Consider the following 21,991-nt stretch of genomic DNA (forward strand, 5'->3'; position numbering starts at 1 on the left):
GCCTGCACCGCCCGCCAGCAACTTCGGGGTTTTTCCACCAGCCCCGCTGGATTTTTACTGGGCTCCTCGTAGCAAAGGGTCTCGAAGCACGGCGTAATGCCCTGGTTTTAAAACTGGTGTCCCCCGGGGTGCGTTAAGGGAGCGCGGTGCGAACGCGATCAGAGCTGGCCCCGAGCTACGCCCAGAATGCCGCAAGTTTATGTGAAAATGAAGTAATCGTAGGTTCAGTGTAAATTCCTGTGTTAAACCCCCCACTTCATGCTTTGATTCTGAGTCACTTCAGCTAGACTACAGCTACCATTGACATACAGGCTATGGATGTGATCCAGGAAAACAAGATATTTTGGGACCGGTGAAGGGCATCTCAAGTTTGTATTGCTTACTGGTAAAATTATTCATTTTTGTTGAAACCTGCAATTCCTTGCTGAACCATGCTGTGATAAATAAGGGTAAAACATGGTTTGCTTGACTATTGATAGTAAGCTGCATGCTGCTTTTTGTGAGTGAGAGATCACTGCTACTTGTGGAGGCGTCCCAGTCTAATCCCTTCCGTAGACAAAATTGACAGCACAGCCACATGGTGTACATAGCAGATGAAACTGCATGAATGCTTTATATTTATGTTATTAAATTCAAAGTGTAAATTGCTAGTGGGAATTCTGTTGTAACCACCAAAAATAACCATCCCTTGTTTCAGTTCTCCATGTTTCCTGATACATCTTGGTTTTCTTTTCCTTTTTGTCTGCTGCAAAATATAGAGGCTTTTAGTCAGTCCCTCAGCCATTTCAGGGATTTCTTTTTCTTTTTCTTTTTTTTTGGCTGATTGAGATAGCACAGCCTTGTTTTCAGGCACCGGGCCTAAGAGACTTTAGTGGACATGGACATTTATGCTCAGAATGCACTGAACACCCTCATTTTACTCTTAGTTATTTGGAATCAGTTTGCCCACTTAAATATGCCATTGAACATACTGAAGTGATTGCTTTTTTTTCATTTTTATCTTTGTCTCTGTAGTAGTTCAAAACATATACAATACAGGCCAAAGTATAAAGTATTAAGCACCCAGTCAGACTTAAACTTGTAGCTGCTGATCCAAAGTGTTAAGCCAATTTTCGATACATCTCATATATGGAAATGATTCATCACACAGAAGCCCTTTACAACCAAACAAGGAGATGCAGCCTATATTTCCAGAAGGGAACAGATTCATAAACAGAGACAAGTTTATAGAGAATAATTCTTACCAAACAGATCAAGTTGGGCTTTTTTTTTTTTATTATTTTTTTGGTAGAAAAAGACTTCAGAGCTGTTTCTCAGAAGTTTGTGCAGCTGTTAGTTTAGTTGGGTAGAAGGAGGTTTTGGCTTTCAGTATAAAGTAAATATTTTCAGGGATCAAAGAGGTGGAAAAATGGGGGTGAGGTGAGTGTGCATGTTGAGAGGTAGCTACTCAGTTCTGAGTGGGTTATTACACAAACAGGTATTATGTTTTTGTCTACCACACATCTAACACCCTGCCAACAAACAAAAATGTATATCGACTTATGTTGTGGATAATTTGAATAAAACAAATCCAGAAAGGAGCCCTGAGAAGTTCTTGTTTTTATGGTCTCTTTTCTCCCTCATGACTTCAAGAGGTATGGTGTCTGGCCTTATGTATTGCCACACCTTTCTCTACTGACAGAAATGCTTTGAGTTTCATTTGGAGGTATTTGGGTTAACCACTAGCTAGAGGTCAAGAAATTCTCCATTCATGTGGAGATGAGTCCTCAGTCTGAGTGTTCTCCTTAATCTAGCTACTGCACCTTGAGGTTTGTCTTAAAAGCAGAGTATTTTATCTGTCTTCAGTTTGAGAAGATAGTTATGGGATCTAGGCACAAATATTCATAAAGCTCTAAAGCAACAGCTAGAAGCAAGGGCCTAAGCCTGAAGGCATCTCACAAGGCAAGGAATGGAGGCCCCATGGAGGCCTCTCACAGCTCTTTCCCAATAGTTTGACCAGAGACACCGCTGCACCAAAATGTAGCTGTCTTTAGGTATAGGCAGCCAGACCCCAGAGATGCAGCAGGGGACAGATTGCAGAACCCATGAGAGCATTCAGGGCCCTTTTTGCTATCATGAACACAAGAATCAAAATAATTGCTCGGAGATTTTTACACGGTTCCTCAACATTTTCTTTATACACAGCAAAGAGGAGGAGATATAACTTGTCCTTGTCACAGGAGAGGAAGAAAGGACAACACTCTCATCAGGCCTGCAAAGGATGCACAGAATTCTTTCAGTCTGAACTCTGATGGCTCAGTAACAGTCAAGGTTCAAAGGACCACCTCAGCTTCCTGCCTGAACTCAGTACTTCCTCTGGCTCCCCGTGCTTTTTGTCCTTACTTTCATGGGTCCTTGAGAGTTCCCTGCACAGCCACCTTCTCTCCCCACAGAGTTTGCATTTGTCAGTCTCTGGTAGAGAAGTCATCGACTTCTGCTGCTCTGTGCTGCTCTGTGCTGCTCTGTGGTTATAGAGATCCTCCCTTGAAATTATTTGGAGAGCCATTCATACTCCACTCCTTCAGATCATCTACCTTAACATTCCTCCTAGGAAGGATGCATTTAGAAAATCAGCCAATTACACTAATGGTGGCTAGCCTGAAGGGAAGGTAGGAAGAGGATGGGGGGTTTTAGGTATTGTAATATTTAAATGATAATTATCTATAACATGTTTCTAAAAATGGTTTAAAATATAGATGCATGTTTTTCACCAATCACTCAGTTTCATAATTTTTATTAGTTTTTTTAGATATAATCTCCAGTTCATTTGGTCTTAACATAATTTTTCTTCACTAACTAAAAGAGGTGATTAAGAACATCTTAATTATGACTCTGATTCAGAAAATCAGACAGGTTAATTATGTCCTAAAGAGCTATTGTAGTGTAATTTTGGCCTATATTAATTTGTTACCTTTTTCTTAATTGTATAAGATTACTTCTCTCTCTGCTGGGGATATGACCAGTGAGAGTATTTGACCCATTAGTCAAAAGGGACAGTCTTTTAGCACTTTTATGGAAATTTTATTTTTCTTGTTTGCCTTAATTTAAACATCATCTCTGATTTGTCATAAGCAAGGAAAAAGGTCATTGAGAAAGATGACAATAGCTAGTAGGTTCTTTGCAGTGTTAACATGCCCAACCTGCTAGCAGTGTAATATTTCTTTTAACAAATATGCCAGAGTTCTTATGTCCAGAACTGGAAGAGTTCAAGCACTTCTAAAGCATGAAGGAGAGGGCACTGAAAAAGTTCCATGGGTTAGTATGCAGAATTACTTTGAATAAGTAGGCTTTTGAAAGAGCAGCTTCAGAAGATACACTGCTTCCTGGGAATGCAGTTTGTAACTTTAATAACTGCTGTGGATTAATCCTTCACTTTGTCACAGGACACATAAATGCGATAGATATTATCTAGATTTCACAGCGATTAATTAAAAATCAGTCATATAGGTAGCTATAGCTGGTGCTTGTCCGAGCACATAGCTTTGTGTTGACTGGCCAGAATATCAAAAACTCATGGAGTTTATTGATTGTTTCTGGATTATCTGAAGAAATTGTTTGATAACAGTCCACAACTGTTTTGAAACAATTTCAGACACATTCACTAAAGCATGTTAGAACTGCTGCTTATCTCCAGGATCAAATGGATAAACAAGGCTTTTGTACATACATTTGAAAAGCTCTGGGGAAAATTAAGCAGAATTTTATTTGCAAATACAAACTCTATCAAAGTCCAGCATACCGGCAACTTTAATCAAAGGCTTTCTAGACTTTATAATGTGTTGCAGATAGCAGGTATTTTGCACAGGAACTGGATAAATATGGTGGAGGAAATAGAATCTATAATGTATGCCTCCCAGACATCCTGCATCCATCAGTAGGATGTGCATAAAATTACAAAGGATGAAACAATTAGGATGAAGGTGTTGTCAAGAAGGTATATTACTGGGAGCATGGCATGGCTGTTTTTGGAAAAAGGGGCATAATGAAGAAATATATTGACCAGCTGTTACGAGACAAAAAGGTTTAGGAAGAGAAAAATGTGCTGAAATTAAAGCTGATGTCCATGCAGTTACTGGGTAGGAAAATGATTATGCTTTTTATTGGCCTGAAGGGGTTGCAAATGAAAATGTTACAGTAGGATGTGAGTCTTTTAATACAGATGAAGGGCTGAGAATGAACAAATGCCAATTCCCTTTCTAACAAGCTACCTTTAGCCATAGGGCATATACAGAATAAAATTTAGCTTTCAGCATGTCATGGGAACCATGTTGGGTATATGTTACACTTGGCTCTGTTATTAGTGAATCCATTACAATCAACAGTAACTAATAAATATATTTACTAAATATGTATGATTTATAAGACTTTGAGTTATGTGTTTAAAAAAAGCCTCTATTTAAGTCACATTGAATTTAGAGCTGTGCTTAAATCCTGTCTTGATCTGGGACCTTAGGCAGATGCTTTCCTTTTCTGGGCATCTTGACATCTTGAAACTCACATTTTGCAAGGCAGAGTCAAAATGATGTGCTGCAGAAAAGTATTTTCTCATGAAGACTTTGTTATTGTTCTCATTTTCTTTCATCTCAAATAAAAATAACTCATGCTGAAAATGCAGTCTGTGTATACTGGCAATTAAAAACAAATCAGGAAATCTCTCTGCTATATTAAATCACACATGCCTAGTTATGATTTAACATGCTGGGGAATGAAACCAAATTCCACCCTGAAGTATCAAACACTACTTTTGTAAACACTAGGTTTCTCATTCAGAATAACTTTTTTCCCCATGCTTATACTATTAATGTATGCATCCCAAAATTCCTGCGGAGAATGAAATTATTGGGTTGCCTACCAGTAAATACATGTGGTTCTGTTTAAAGCAATGTTCCAGGTAAGTGAAAATAAGAAATCTTGGAGAGCAGCCAGGTTTGCTTTTTCAAATGCTAGCAAGCAAGCTACCTTGCAATTGGCTATGCTTCTTCAGTGAACAGGCAGCAAGAGGAGACGTTAAAAATAGAGAGGAAGCAAGAGAGAGAAAGAGCATGAGGGAACCTAACACAGCACACTAAGTACAAGTTCTACCTTTGTTTTCACTGAAGCAAGCCTACTGAAATAACTACTGCAGGAAATAAACCTTGGTTTATCAAGATATTCAGTAAACAAAAAATAACTGATGTCACAGGACCTCAAAGTAGAGGAGATGTGCCAAAGATTCTGATGTAGGACATTCAGCCAAGCTTCTTGGTTAGTCTCATCAAAACAAATTCTCTTGTTTTTCACAGACCTGTTTCAACTGCTGTCTCTCTCTCTAAGCAGTGAGACAGTATACTGAGTTGATGTAAAATATTTTCTGTGAATAATCACAGAGTCACGAGGCTGAAATCCAAAGCATGTGTAGGCAGTTAGTGAAATCTTTTATAGAGAATTATTATTGAAAAGTGTGATGATTACTATTGTTTATATTGACTTCTGAAGGAATATTGAAACGGGCCTAAATGCAGATAGTTTGTATGGCTGCAATACAATATGGCAGTAGAAAAACAACATGGTAATTTGATGCTGCACACGGAGAAGCTGTACCAGAGGGGAAAAAGAGAGCTGCAGGAAAGGGCCAGTGTAAACACTACCTGGAATTCTCTTTTTAGATTGCTGGTCAGGGTGCATTGCCAGGTGACACCCAAAGAGCAGAAAATACCAGGGAAATGTGCAAGATAAGACTATAGTCTTGAGAACATTTTTTTTTTTTTCTGAGAATGACTGAAGAGAAGTGTATTTTAAGTATAAGAAATGCAAGGATAACAATTAGAGAACTTTTGGAAATTCTTGGTATTAGGGGTGCTTGGTGTGCTTGTTGACCTTGCATACTTTTTTCTCAGCCTCTCTCCTTTAGACTAGCTGCTAGATACGATCTGATTGCAGTGAACTGTCTCAGGACACTTGTCACCTCTGATGGTTGCAATTAGCCTCATCAAAATGTTAGAGCTCTAAACTGTTGAGGATATGGCTGCAGGCAGAGAGGAGTCACAGTAGGCACAGTTGGAGCCTGTCTCAGTCAGGAAGGCTGGCCAGGCAGCTTGTAAGCTGGTGCACCAGAGAAGAACTTAGTTCTTTGGGTGTCTCATTCAAGACAGACAGGGACAGCTTGCTGCTCAGCAGAGTAGTAAGTAGCCAGCAGTAGTAAGTAGCCAACAGCTTTGCCTATGCCAAAGGACACAAGGAGTGTTTGTAAGGGGAGAGCTTGCTGCACAAACAGCAAATTCCTGCCTCCTTCCCCTCCTCCTCTTCCTCCTCCTCCTCTATTCTGTGGCTGAAAAAGGGGTGAGAGTTTGCCATAAGACAAGCATTGCTAAATTCCTGTTTTACAGACACCTCAAAAAAGGTCCATTGCTCCATCTCACTTTTACCCTCAGACTCCAGGGTCTCTCCAAATTCTGCCAGCCCCACCATCTGCCCCAGTGCCCATTAGCTGCCTTTTGAGTCCTTTCACTCCACTGGTGTGCTGAGCCACCTTAGTCTTTTCCCACAACCAGTTTCCATACTGTACATTCCCCAAGACAAGTCAGTTCTCCCTGTATAGTAAGTTGCTTTGAGGGATTTACTCTTACCACCCAAAAGAGAGATGATTAGTCACATGATTTTTTACTGCCTCAAAGGGACATTCTATCCTGGGATAAACAAGTTTTGATACAGTAATTTTCACAGGATGAGTGTGAGTCCCAGACTAGGTCTGCATCAGCCAGCAGAACTTTGCAGGGTGTGCAATTCTGTAGACCAAAGCAATTGGGAGTCTGTCATGTACGTGCCTCATGCATTTTGGGAGTTTGTACTCACCTAGATTCTTCTGATAGATTCTTCTCAGCTAGATTCTTCTGATACAGTCTGGAGTGTACGTACACAGTAGCATTTGAAGTGTCACAAGTCTGGTTTATGCCTGCGTCTTCTGATTTAGATCTTTCTGGAAAAAAACCTTCTTGTGCATTCTGAAACAGCTCCACACTGTAACCCAAACCACAGAAAGTGGGGAAGATTTGAATTAAAGCTCTGCTGTAGATGCACTCTCAAATGATTTCCACATATTCTTAAGAGCCACTTGTAGGAGATTTGGTTTTCAAAAATCCTTGCAAAGAGCAAACTAATTGTATCTATCATTGTGTTAATTCTTTCTAAGAACTTTAATGGGATAGACATGTTTACTATTACAGAAGCTGAATTGTTTAGTTCTTATCATTTTATAGTAATCTGTGATGCTTTTCAACTCTCTATTTAATTATGCTCTCATCTGTTTTGCTTTGCACTGAAATAAGAGTATAAACAGAGTCCACAAACATAATATTGACTGTGTGAAGCATCTCTTCTCAATCTATCAGGTGAAGGGAAGTTGTTTTATGAGAGGAATTTTGAAAGATCTTTGCCGGATTTTCTGCCTTTCAAATGTTTGTAGCAGTTGGAACAGTGAACATGTGACTGAATAGATGGTGAGTAAAATCTTCCCATTCAATGAGACTAGGAGATCAGATACTAGATCAGACATCATGTCTGGGAGATTATCTTAGAGGCCTTTCTTGGTCTAAGTGTAATTGTCATGGCTCAGTGGGACAACAGGGAGCATAAATAGAGGAAAACAGAGGATTTCCTGTGAATATGTAAGAGGTAGTCGTGGGCATTGATAGGAGTCAATAGAAGAATGAGCCAGGGTCTGCTGCTGAGAAATGTAATGTTTGCATGTCTCTTGTATGGGCTGAAACTAAGGAGGGAGAAGGGTCCTGTACTGTGAGAAAAGAAAGACTAAAACTCTGAAGAAAGGACTTCTCTTGAATCTTAGGTTCACACATTCTGATCAGGTTTGCAGCTTGTTGTTTTTCACCCTTTCTTTGACTCCTAGCGATCATGTTCAGGTAAACAATGCTGCTTCTCAGAAAGTTGAGGGTTCCCAGGATATCCCTTTTCAGCAGCCAGAAGCTGGCAGTGCAGGGGTCTTCTGTGTGTGCACAAATACTGCAGGTCTGTGAACTCTTGCTGGGGCAGTGACTGGCCTGTCTGCCCTGCTGCAGTGGGGTACCCTGACTGAAGAATGGCTCAAAGGCATCTGGAGAAATGGTAATTTCAATATAAAGGATGTTATAATTGTGACCAGGAGAATAATAGCAGGGAAAAAATCTTGTCCTTTCCATGTAGCAGTGCCATGCAACACAACAAAGGAACACTGGCACTGAGTTAAATCTGAACTACTGAGCTCTACGTAGATGTGCTGGAAAAGATAGCACACAATAGGCCGGAGAAAGAAACATAGTTAATTCAACAGCACCATCTTTCACATGCATTTGTTGTGGGGAGAGCTAATGGATTTTGATTTTTTTAGGTCTGATGCAGCCAAATTTTCAAAGAAATCAGGATCATTCATATTTTCTCTCTCTCAGCAGAAATGTTCATCTGATAGGATATAATCTCTATTTGTCATCTGCAATGCGTGATGGAATCTTTTTGAGTCATGTTTTAAAAAATATTAATGAAAGCAAGAAGACAACTGGAAAAATTGCAAGGAGAAAGTGCCAAAACAAATGAAGTAACTTCTTTAGAAAAATTCTGAAGCAAGACTTCAAGTGCAATTTAGGACATCGCATAGAGGAAATAAGATACAGGACAGAAGATAAGCTTTCTTCTGGAGCTTGAAATTAAACTGTGAATCAGCAAGGTACAGAAATATAATGCAAATATTTCAGACAGGAGATGCTGCAACTAAGTCCCTGTGAATATTATATAGCTAATTACTTTTATGTTTTCTGTATCAACCTAATTTTAGGTCTTTTTAATAGATTCACAAATAATCTTCTGGTAACAGTATTAGTGGTTTAAAGATTCTTCTGTTATTAAAGTTGGGAATCAATTGCTGTTTACTAAGCAAGTTTTGGTTGCAAAAAGGCATATCTTATTTTTTTATAAAATTCTGTCTTAGTTAGGATTTAAGGTGATATTTTTTTCTCAGACAAAAAAAGGGAAAATATAGATGCTTTTTTTTTTTTTTTGGTTTCTGAAGTAAAAGACTTTGATTTTTATGAAAGGTACTCATGTGTGAGGATGCAGAATATCTCAGGTCAGAGAAGAGGCTGGAACTAAGATAAAATTGGGGATTGATTGAAGGGCACTGATAAAATGTAACCACTTCCATTACATAGAGTTCAAATGACTTTATGTTACTGGTTGTTTGAAACAAGAAATATACACAAACTAAGAAAGGGATAGAGAATGCAAACAAAATAAGGTTTGCAAAAAAAAAAAAAAAAAAAAAAAGAGCAAGCTCTCACTGAATTAGTTTATTAATTTCTCAGCCTGTGAAAAATAGATCAGGCTTCATTCCAAAATACTCTATTGTCATTCTGAGAAAAACAACTCCAAACAACTTTGGAATGTCTAAAACAGTTTGAAATGAATCAGCATTCACATTTTGGAACAGCTCAAAAAAAGGGTGACAAGCACTATATTCTTCTAACAAGTTTCAGATTTGACGGATTTGGGTCTTTACAGAGTTTTGAGGTTTTAGATTGAAGCCTGTTTCTCTTTTTGCCGTTATCCAAATTGGTCATTGTCCGTGCAGCTGTCACATTTTATAGGAAGAAGGATACAAAATGCAAAACTGAATTGAGGAATAATCGGACAAGGTGACTTCTGTAGGCTGCAGAGGAGGCATCCATGACCTGATAACCTAAGCATCAGTCTTATAAATGCTGAATAAAAAATAGTCAAAATAAGATCCATGCTGTTGTGAAAGTTTAAATAAAGCTTGCAATAACTTGCTTTTTAGCCTGCATCCAGCTGAGGGCCTGATGGTGTGGGGTGCAGCAACTCAGGATATACATGTGCACCGTTCTGGGATGCTTTTTCACCAGGTGCAGGTGGTGCATCGTGGATTGTAGGGTGCAGCATGGTTCCTCATGAAGTGGACATGGGGGCAGCATCCACATCTCCCTCTGGAGGTGTCTGCAAGTATCTGGACTCCCAGGAGAGGAGAGCTTGTGATCCACACTCCACTGTGTGTGTGTGTGCATGAATGTGTCCTTTGTTGTGTGTACAGGCCAATAGACCTTCTTGGGATTGCTTGTAGAAGGCGATTTAGAAACTTGCGGGTATTTATGAGCATTTCATGGTATGTAATATTATGGTTTATTTGTTTTGTTCTTGATATTGGTCATGATTACCAGTTAATGATGTCATTAACAAAACACTGATTCTGATTTGGTCAAGCTATGTGCAATGAGCAGTTTTCCCTGGGACAGAAGACAGGAGAAATCTCTTCTATTTCAAGAACAGGAGAGAATGCAGGTTGCCAAAGAAGAGTGGATAAGCAGCCCTACATAAGCAATACAAATGGGGTGGCAGAGGTGGATTCATGGGCTACACAGGAGGAAAAAAATCAAACTAACAGAGATTATGTTTATGGTAGGAAAATTAAATTGAAGAGTGAGACCTGGAGAATTTTTGGACAAGCCCTGCAGAAGCACTTTCTCACACATGATGGTGGGGGGTCTGAGTAGCGAAAGTAAAGGTGAAAAGAGAAACTATACTGGACCAGGGCAACAGTCACTATCAGGTGCATCTGGAGGCATTGGGAAGATACATCATGAAGAGACTGACAGTTGTTCTTGGAACAACTGAAGTTTCCAGCTGAGGTAATGAAGAGGTAGAAAGAGCAAAGTCTGGGACTTAGTAAGGGAAAGGACAAAGGAGAGATGGTAAGTTATAAAAAAGAGCATAGACAGAAAGGCTTATTTCAGAAGTGGAGGTGAATCAGCTGTTGTTTTTCGTGGCTTTGGAGAGAACAAATACTTCAGGTGTAGACCTGAGCAGTAAGAGCTAGGTTGCTCTAAAAAGGAGCATGACTGCTCCATATCCTGTGACTATATCTGTACCACTGCTGCAGCACTTGTCTGGTGCATGCAGATGTCTGGCAACAAGACTAGAAGCTGAACCTCAAAGAATTACAAAACCTTGGTAATTTTCAGGAAAAATAGGAAATGTGTGGCATCACTAAGATCCTACCAGTAAAAAAACCCTACCACTTTTTGCCATACAATTTATAGGATTCTGTGTTTATGTGCTGTTATTGTTTATTATGCTTACATAGTAATTACTTCCTTTTCAAAATGACTCGCTTTTAATAATCTCCACAGATTTTTGGCTACATTGAAATGTTGCATTCTTGAATATTTATTTACTAATGGCAGGTAAAATCTTTTTTGAAGTTGTTGGTTTGCAATCAGGGACTAATGATGACATTTCTGACCAAAAATTAATTGGAAAATACAAGCTTTTCAGAATAAAAATAATTTAAAACTATTTTAAGTGTGCTGATTTGGAAGTATGGGATGACTTACTGAGACTCTCAGTGCTATTTCTAATTATGATACTATAGATACAATTAATAATTCTCAATAATTTTCAAATCTTTCAATAACAATCAAAGCCCCTTTCCTTGCATTTTAGCTTTGATAAGGTTTAGCAGTATGAAAACATAAGTATGAATATTGAAATTATTCTTATATTTTTTAATATATAACTTTAAGTCACAAGAAAATTTATGTAGAAAACTTTAGAAGGAAAATATAATATAGTGATATTTTTACATAAGGTGTATTGTGAAAGTTATGATTAGATATGAGAAATAACAACTGTTATTAAATGAGAGGCTCTTCCTTTCACATGTACTTTAAAATCTATTGTCAAGCTGGCAGTAACAAAAGTATTGTTGGAAGAAGTTGGTTCAGCATGACTTCTGGCAGCTTTTGTTCCTTGTCTGATACTTTTTGAGTTAAACACTTTTTTCCTTAATCGGTTTATGAAAAGTTTGTAAACTTTGATAGCTCTTCCTTTCCTATCATAAATTAAAAGGCTAGGGAGGAGTTGCTCCCTTGAGTTACTTCTAAGTTCTGAAAGTTTTGGCACAGCCCACTTTTAATGTTCAGTAACTTTCTGAAGAATACAAGCTTTCTGGGAGACCTGCAACAGCTTCATCCTGTAACTTTGGGATTGCATTCACTGTTCCAAAGAGGAGTGGCCTTTCAATTTGGCACAGAGACAGTGTGGTCTGATCAGTGTTGTCAAGTCTTTGCTGCTCACAAGTTATTGGATTGAGGAGTCAGCCAAGAAAAGTTGCTATGGTAAAGGATTGTTTTGATTTAAAAAAAAATAGGGAGGAGGGCAGCACAGACCTACCACCAAGAATGATTCTGTTGTGATGTTGTGTTATGAATCAAAATAATGTAAATGCTGTGTTAGTAAAATGACAGTTCTGAAGGTAGTGGTGATGTAGGGCTGAAAACAGATTATGGTGAAAAGAAGTGAAAGAAATTGCCTTGGGAGTTAATAAAGACAGGATGGAAGATTTAATTTTTTTAGATCAGACCTATAATTAATTTTCAATTGTTAGTGACTAAGCTGTGTCGTATGAAGGGTAGTAGTTTAAAAGGGAGACCAAACTTTAGGGAAAAACCTAATGAAACTGTGACTAATTATTACATCGGTTTTGAGCTCCCCAGAGTATTTTCTATGGCAATTTCAAGGCTTTATCCTGTGCATTATTGAAATTATTTTTCAGGTAAACCAGATTGGCTTCATCCTAACACTGCAAATTTCTAACATTGTTAATGAAGCCATTGTCTTTGGGGTGGCTGGTGCCCACCCCTCCACTCAAATTCACATAAAAATGGTCAGATATGCAAACCATCCTGTTTAATTAATTAAACCCTTTAATTCAGTGATACTTTTGAACTTTACTGGATTTGGGAGTGCTCTTTATTTTGAAAAGCTTTTCTCATGGGGTGGGGAACCAAGTTTGACAGAGTGAGTGCTTGCTTGGAGATCTGTGCAAATCTGCATTCATCCAGTTTGCTGTCAGCAGCTTATAGTCATGCACTTCCTTATCAAATGCTGTGCTTCCAGACAAGAAAATACATTGCTGCTTTGCTATTTATTTTCTTTCTTCTTCTTTTTTTTTTTTTTTTTTTACTAAACTGTGCCAGCCCTCAACAGAGAGAGTGAGGAAGAGGTTTTTACTCTGGCTGCTGCAGTGCAGGTAGTCCAGTGGGAATCACTGCCCAGGTGACACAACAAGGAATGGATCTTGTGAGACATTATGTCACATAATGGAGTGTGGGAATGAGAAAGGAAGCACTCAAGCCAGTGGAGGTTGGGCACTGGGGTACACAGGACTTATGAAGAGAGGCCCAGCTCTAGAATGGGCCAGAACTTGGGATGGATCTTCTGCCTTTAAGCTGCTGGAGACTGGGGAATTGGAGCAAGAGTTTGGGCAGTGAATCCAAGAGAAGTGCTTTAACTGCCAAGGGTGTAGTGTTTATTGTGATCACTGCTGTAGGGGACCTTCGACCAGTATGTACACAGCTGAACAAGACATAAATTACCTGTAATACCCTGCTCTTACACAATGCTCTCTACCCATAGATTTCAAAATTTTTTCCCAAGAAGCCTGAAATTATTATTTATACTTTTCTGAGGAGGAAGCTGTGGTAGAAGACAAGGGAATGACTTCATGGTTACCCAGCAAAGCAGTGATACAGCTGAGACAAGGGCACAGTTCTTCTTTCTGCCAGTGTGCAACTATGAGAAACCTGCCTTTCCATATGTGCTGGTGTCCTGCTCTCTGTATAGGATTTTCCTCATGCTAGGAATGCATTTCTTAATATTTCAAGGTAAATAGTAAAAGATCCTGCTTATCTAAATGCTAGCATAGGCTGATTTTATGGTTGAACATAGAATTAAACTAATGATCTTAGTTCCTAAGAACTTGACTAAAAAGCAGAATCCATTTTGCCTTTTTATTCTGTGTATCCATGCGACTCTCTAACAACATCTGGAGGAGACCACTGATAGCCTGTGATGTGTCCTTTTACCTCTGCAGGAAATTTACCGGCGTTTTTTTTTGCCTAAATTGTTTGATGGGTGATACAGGATTGCTGTCTTCAGTAAATTATTAATGGTGATGTTGCAGGCTCAAAAGCTCAAACCCATCCTCTTTCAGTGGAACAGCAAAATTTGTGGCTAACAAGTAGGTTTCAACCTTCATTTTTCCAGTGGGCTAAAACTATGTAGTTTTAGCCCACTGGAAAAGGCCACTCCTTCTGAATGTGAAATGATTCAAAATGCCTTTGGCTGTTTCTCCAGGCCGTAGAGAATAGTATAAGTATAGGGCCATGCACCAAGGCAACCAGAGATGAAAAAGCTATGAAAAATTTGCAGTGAAACACTCCTGGAGTCATCCTTCTAGCAGAAATTATGTGCAACAAAAGGACAATTGATGTTAATAATTCATTCAGCTTTAGAAAGGACTTACTATGTTTTCCTTGATTGAAATGATAGCTAAATGATGTCTGTCCAAGATTTTGTATGCCCAGTGGGGAAGATGTAACCTTGATCTGCCTAGAACCTCTAGTAAATCCATGACTGCCTTAACACATCATTAACAGAACAGTTTAATACATACAGTATTAAAATGATCAGATCCTTTGAAAGTCGGCCAAACAACGCAGAAACTCATTTCCAGAACTGACTTCTACCTCTTTATAGTTGCCCTCCTTGTTCTCTCCAAAAACCATGTGGGGAGAGAAAGTCCTGAATTCTTACCTTTTTGCCTGAAATCAGGAGAAAATTTCCAAGCTACTCTGCATGTCTTAATTTTAAGCTGATATAGTCTGTTCCTTTCCTTTCTAGGCTAGGTGTTTCAGCATGTTTATGCATTTTGTCCCATGTGCAGTCCAAGCTGTGCAGAGAAATCTTCTTACACCCTTGGGCTGTGCCTTAACTGCTCTGTTTGGAGCTTTCTGTGGGCTTAGCACTGATCAATTGTTGAAGACAGTGCAGGGCTAAAAACTGGGGGAGGCCTGAATGAAATATTCCCCAAGAGCCCTCAGGAACATGAGCAGGCAGGGCGCAGTCCACATTCCTGGGGCAAGGAAACGGCACAGGTGCTGTCAGGGAGGAGTTTGGGGAGCAGCCCCACCATTTGGTGTGCCAGCAGGGTGGATGGATTATGGCTGTTTCAAGAGTGCTGATGGCCAGTGCTGGGCCAGGTCTGGTGCTTCTGGAGTCTTCTCTTCCTCAGCATCCCTGGCCCCTCCAGTCTCTTATTCAGTGTCTGTCAGCAGCTGTGCCTACATGCACAGAGCCAGGCAAGGATGGGGCTGAATGCAGCTGGTGGCAGCAGCTTGAATGGGAATAAATTATACCTGTCTGAGAAGCCTATGAGTTGCTGTCAGATCACTGGTTCTGTTTTCCCTGTCTGTCTTCATTTTGCAAAATGGTAGGTGAAGACCTGAACTGAAAGGCTATTAAGAATCAAATTTTTTAAAGCTTTTTGGCCACGCATTGAGAGAGAGAAAGAAAACTATTTACTGAGGAATTTTGTCTGAAACCTGGAAAACTGCTTGCCAAACCACAAATGAAATCAGCATTCTATGTCACAGCCTTTAGGAAACACTGCATTTAATTTTGTTTTAGAAGCAGATGGTTATTGCTGGATAGTGATAAGGCAGAGGGTGGCAGTGGAGAGGTCACCCTTCCACAGAGCCATTTACCAAGGTCTGATCTAAAGGCAATCTTTAAAAATAAATGAAAAGGGGATGCAGTCTGTATGAATTCAGAGATGACCTAGCACACAGTTTAAAGATGCTTAAAAGAGGAGAATTCATTGTGTGTGTGGGATGCTGGAGAGCTGCCCTGTGTTTGGATATGCAAAATTAAGATCTATTTTGTAAAGGAGCTGAGCACCTGGAACTTTCTTTTGGCATTAGCCTACCAGTCAGATAAAACAGAAAAATGCTAATCTAATCAATCTATTAAATAATTATTTTTCAATGAAACAGAAGCTAAAAAAATCCTAGTAACAAAGCTCTCCAATCAATACCTTTGCATAAGTAATGTGTGAGTACAGAATGCTAAATTGAGGCTACACCGATATTTGTTTATATACAGAATATACACACACACATATGCTTTCTCCCACCCATATCTATACTAGAAAAGACAGGATAGCTGATGAATGAGCCAAGAAAAACAGGGTTTTTTTGATGATACCTTTTTAGAACTGACTTCTCTGCAGAATTCAAAAAATGTGTTTGAAATTAGAGGACTGTTTACAGAGGATATAAAAAAGTAGATGGAAGAAGAAATCACTTAGAGAAATGCTAATCTCCTCCTCCACAAACTGCCCTTTGCTATGACCCTGACCTTTACTTCTGTCAGTTGAAAAGATCCTGAAATATTTGTTGTGATATTTTGGGAATAGACAGGTACAGATAGAGCTATATGCTGGTTACTCTGACTCATTCCTTCCCTACAGATGAAGGTGTAAGGAAAAATCTATCTAAACATGCATACAGACACATTATTTGTCATGCACTGAGGCATGCGTATTTAAATTGAAACAGTCCCTCAAAGTTATTATTTTTTATTAGTGCAACACTGAGATCTGAAACACGAAATACATAAGTAGTGATTTCAGTAATCCTCATACTTGCATATTTTCTTACTGCCTAATTACTTAACTTCTATACTGCCTGTGCTCACCCCCTTTGCTGAGCGCATTTGTTCTGTCACAACGCGCAGTCGTCCGTGCCGTGGATATCCCGTTTGTCTACACCGAACGTGGTTTCACACACGAGAGAGACTGTGAGACGTGCAACTGTGAAAACAGCTCCTACTTTTATTAATGCTGTTACCATGCCTGCCACTGCCAAGTGCTCTGTTGCAATTACAGCAAACTACTTAATATAGTGGCCAGTGGGAGAGGAGGAGACTCTTTCTCTCTTAGTGGCATAGTCAAATGCAGCAGCTGTTTTAGGGATAAAAACATGCACACAGCTGGTTTCTGGGCGGTTGCTTTTGTTCACTAAAACATTCACTGTAACTACACATAAGCAAAGCATGAATTTCACATTCTTGGCATTATAGTTGAAGATCTCTTGTTGATTTTTTGGAGAGTGAGTTTCTGTCTTGCACTCCAAGTTTTTATTGTATGAACATCAAACAATGTATGTGTTGATTGCGTTCCTTAACCCCAGGTTCTGAATGACTTTGGAATCTATCCCTCTTTCCTTTGTGATAATCTCAGGATGTAACCAGAACTCTTTTGAATAAGAAGGTAACTTGGAAAGGATATATTGACCTAGTCCAATGCGTACTGGCTGCTACCCCTTTGCAAATAAGGCTCCTTTCAGTTGTGTTGCTGTTTGTACACCTGAAACTGCTGCTTATCTGGGCAAAAGTAAGCCACTCTGTTTAAACAAATGACGGAAAACACAAAATCAATTGGATATCCTGTACAGAACACTGGGGGATTTTTTCAGTGTTATCAAGTTTATGCCATATCAGTAATTTGAAATTACTGTTGAGCCAATAGCACTTACTTTAGCAAGAATGAACCCTGTGATATTTTTTGATGTGATTATTTGGTTTACTGCAAAGCCACATTATACTTTGTCTAATGGTTTCTTTCCTTGAGTTCAGGGTTACGTTGCAGTATTTCATACCTACTTTGTATGACCAGAAATGACACATCACACATGTGACACATGTGACAAAGCAACCAAAAGCCAAATTCATACTTGTAATTTTTTAAACCCTTAAGAAGTGATTGTAGCCTCCTCCTAATTTGTTGTGTTTCTGCAGTTAAAAATTTTACTTATCATAACTAAAAGATGGGTTTCATAAGCTAATTTAAAGCTGAAATGTGACTTGTCTTCTGTGTATTGCACAGAAGAATGTACTATCTCTTAAAAGGTAATTTATCTTGCTTCTTGGAATTGCTTTGCAGCTATGTTGCAGAGATAACAACAGTGTCAAACACGCCTTCTCTTTTCAAAAGCAAGCAAGCAAACAGCTGTGAGTGATTCCTCGAACCGTCATTCATCATGCAATGTTCAGAAAGTCACAAGTAGGGATGCAAATATCTCACTCCCATCCAGGGCTGCCCTACATATGTAGGACAATTGACTTCCTTACAATAGCAATTGGAAAGCTGGAACTTCTGCAGTTGTGTGCTTATTTGCAATCAGTGTAAAGTCAGAATCTCAGAACAAGCTGATAGCTCACAAATACAGAAAAATGTGGATTTATGATGCATATTATCAGTTTTTGTCTTTTATACATAGAAAGCTTCTCCCTTTTCCTCCATCTCTATATTATCCTCAAGCCAAGCTGATTAGAAACAGCCTGTACTTATATCTTAGAACACACACACTCTCTCAAGAGATAAGATCTTGGTCAGAAAGATTGACATTGATTAATTAGTGCTCTTGAGGTCATATACTTAAAGGAAAATTGTTGATATTTTGAACACTTTTTTAGTAGATTCTGATGTTTTATAAATGAAACTGACAATTTAAAAATCTGAGGTTCAGCAAGATAAAATATAGCACAATGAAAAATCCACATGCTGTGATTTTACCATGAGTAAAAACATATTTTTACTCTGGAGAGTACAGAGACTTCTCACAGTTCAAATAATAGAAAAAAGAAGAGTGCTTTACTGGCATTTTTAGGTCATGTTTCAATACATACTGAAATATTCTCTTTTATTCCAGAGTTGTTCCAGATTGAATTATTTTTATATTTTTTCTAGCAAATTCTTTAATGGAGGTCTGGACTCTCATTAGAGTGATGATTTATTTTCTCCTTTTGGTTGTGTGCTGCTGGAGCTGTGTGGCTATATTGGGAGCTAACTGAGTGGCAGATGTAGAGAGGTATAATTAATACAAACCAAATGCACATCCACTGTAAGAATTATATTTGCACTTAATTTAATATGTATTCATAGCATGAGTGTGGGAATGACTTCTTACTCTTTCACCTTCAGAGTTTAGAGTAATAAGGCTCACTATGAGGAAAAAAGACAACAGTGAATATAGACCTCAGTAACATAAATTAAGGAGAATCTGCTTTCTTTTTTGCATGTGAAATGTTGGGATTTTTTTCCAAAAAGAAAGAAGGTGGCTGGTATTACAAGTGCTGCTATGTGCGGCTGTAGCAGTTTCCCAAGTGAGTCATCAGCTGTGTTTGGATCCAGACTTTCAATTTCACTGCACAGACACCACTGACTTAAAGGAAAGGATTTCCTACGTTAGCTGGCAGAAACCATAGGTTTTTATAGTCAAAGGATCATCTGCTTGAGAAAAAGAGCTAACACTGAGTTGCAGCTTCAGGAATTGCTTCACAGCCACATTTGACAGAGCCTGTCCTGAGATGCTGTGGCTGCTGGGTTCAAGGGACAAATGGATGGATTGGTTTCACCCCTCACTCTGCAAAAGATGCAGCCTCTGACTCCCCATTTCCTCCTCAATAATAAATGCTGCAAAGTGCATGGCATCACCACAGGGAGCTGAAATACTCACAGAATGCAGGATCCCCTGTGTCAGGTGCAGTATGAAGTGCTAGCTGGTCCTGAAATACTGAGCAAAAGGATCTTACCCCTGTCCTTAGAATTGTGTATCTGGATGTCATTCGGCATGTCATTAGATGCCTATCTGCATTTTCCAACACCTTTTAGTTTAAAGAAGTCTATATTTCAACATCTTTTTTGCCTGTGAAGATAATGTAGAATTTAGAATGTAGAATCTAATGGTTAGAAGTCTAACCATTACAGAACAAATTTAGTTCTTCTATATAGATTCTGAAAGAGAGGAGAATTCGGTTACAGTTTCTTTTGACAGATATTGTAGATATTGTAAAAGATTATCCTGGTTTAGTTAAAAATAATATCAAACCTGTTTTGAAAAAGAAGCCTAGGTGGGTTTTGGCAACCCCCTTTTTTTTTTCCATTTATACTGATTTCTCTGTAGGTGATTTTCTGTATGAAAAACCAAAACTGAACAAAAGATTGACATAAATGAAGATGTCATTCTTTTAATATGAAGATGTCAGATGGCAAAAAAATTCCAAGCCACTTTCTGAACAATTTTATTGAGCTTGCAACTATTCTGTTCATCTCAGTGGAGTTTTAGTAATTTCATGTTAATTTTGTTCATTTTTTTTTCCCTTTAAGAAAGGGTAGGATTGAGGATCTGCACAATTTGTTGTGATTGATGTCTCATTTTGGCTGTCAGTCAGCAGTGGGCTTTGTTCCTTGTGGAGGTCAGCTGGGAGAAGGCAGAATGCCCACAGGTACCCTTATCCTGGGCAGAGCTCAAACATCATTTCCAAGCCCGGGGGCTCTCAGGTGTCTCCTGAGATAACTGTAATGAAATCTGGTCCCACATATTCTGTAGATGGACTCAAAATGAACCATAGCAACCAGTTACAATTTTTTTGTTCACTGGTCCTAGCTGTATTCCTTGCTGATAGCCAGAGTCAGTACATGTTCTCCAGCAATGGGCTATGCAAACAGAAAATTACACAGTTAAATAGCCAAAAGTCAGGGTGTGAAAGCAGAGTGATACCTTCACTCAAATACCATTACACCAGAGTTTTAGCCGTTTCTTCATGCTTCTTAATCATACTTGGCTCAGATGGATTAAAGGCGCGTTTCCCTTTGCATGGAAGTCTCATTGAGCTTTCTGTGACACAGGCTGATTAATCTCATTCAATTTATGCCTGTTTCCTTTGGGGACACATATCAGTGTCTGGGAGGGGAGAGTCCATCTGTGCCTATAGGGATCAATCACATGGGTGCAATTAGTCTGTGACAGTTCATAGCCTCAGATCAGTTCTGTATGAGAGTGTTTTTCCCAGCTGCCTCTGACTTGCTTGTGTGAATTCAGAGTCACACCAGTTATTAAAAGTTTTCTTGCAAAGTACAAGTTTTAGCTGCTGGACAGAAATAAGTGTTCATATGTCCATTTCTGGGATATTTCTCCTAAGAGATTTTCGTGGTGACAAGAACACTTTTTCTCAGCTGCAAATGCAATCCACTTTTTAACTACAAGGCTTTTATTATCCTGGGCTAGGAAGAAATCCATCAGAAATGTAGAACTATTTTCAATTCTTATAATTACCATTTTACATATTGTAACTATGTTGGTTTTTCTTTTCTTTTGAGAGGCTGAAAAAATAGCAAAAGCCCACTCTTCACTTCTTAATAGTGTTTGAATGGATAGACACTTCAGACTTTAACTGTGCTATTATTGTCATGTATAACAGACTATTTTTATTCAAAATAAAATATTACTAAATTTTGCCATATTATCACAGCTTTAGAGGGTTATTTGATGAATTTAAAGAGACCATTTTAGGCTAGTAGATAATAATAATAATAAATATGTGGTCTGACACAGTTTGGTCATTTTGATGTCCATGTATGAACAACTAAGATGACTGGGGGAGCAAGTCCATCCTTAACCTTAAAATACAGGCTGTTTTCATTCTCCACACCAAAAAGATCTATAGTATCAAAGCACACTGACTTACTTGCTGCATGTTCTGCTCTATGTTGTCACCATCCTGTGTACTAAGGAAATGTGTGCTGCTCCTATACATTCTTTGCATGGAGCCCACTTACACCAGGTGCTGCAATCTTGTATCTTTGCTGCCTTGCACTGCAATAGAGGTATTCCATGTAAGCTTGTTTCCTGAAAAAATTAAGCCATATGTCATACACTGATAAGACTTTTCCACATGGTTATAAATGAAAGTGCTGCTCTGTTTCCCTGTCACAGAATTTAATTAACTTACACATCTGTGTCCCCAGAACCAGTTTGGCCACTCGGTTAGTTACTAGTTCAAAACCCAGGCAGAGGCTTGCAACCCAGAGCAGGCTTGCCTTAAGCCAGTATCTCTAGCATGCAGAGACTCTAAGCTGTTTGAAGAAAATGCTCTTTTTTTTTTTTTTTTTTCAACAAAAAGATATGAGGTGAAAACTCAAAGTTATACACACCATGCAGCAACTTTATTGTAAAGAAGTTCTCAAATGAGCATCCTGTGGTCTGCATGTGCCTACAAAGGAGTATGTTAATGG

The 21,991-nt window shown here is 38.8% G+C and overlaps 1 long non-coding RNA gene across 1 annotated transcript; it reads right to left on the minus strand.

The window, feature by feature from the left end:
• Positions 1-2,144: 2,144 nt before the first annotated feature.
• On the minus strand, positions 2,145-16,739 carry LOC134416765 (uncharacterized). The gene is made up of 3 exons (XR_010027375.1): positions 16,612-16,739; positions 6,871-7,035; positions 2,145-2,251 (listed from the first exon to the last, which is right to left on the minus strand). It is a non-coding gene; the product is annotated as an uncharacterized LOC134416765 (long non-coding RNA).
• Positions 16,740-21,991: the final 5,252 nt, after the last annotated feature.

The sequence above is a fragment of the Melospiza melodia genome, chromosome 3 (genome assembly GCF_035770615.1).
Source record: "Melospiza melodia melodia isolate bMelMel2 chromosome 3, bMelMel2.pri, whole genome shotgun sequence".
Lineage (NCBI taxonomy): Eukaryota > Metazoa > Chordata > Aves > Passeriformes > Passerellidae > Melospiza > Melospiza melodia.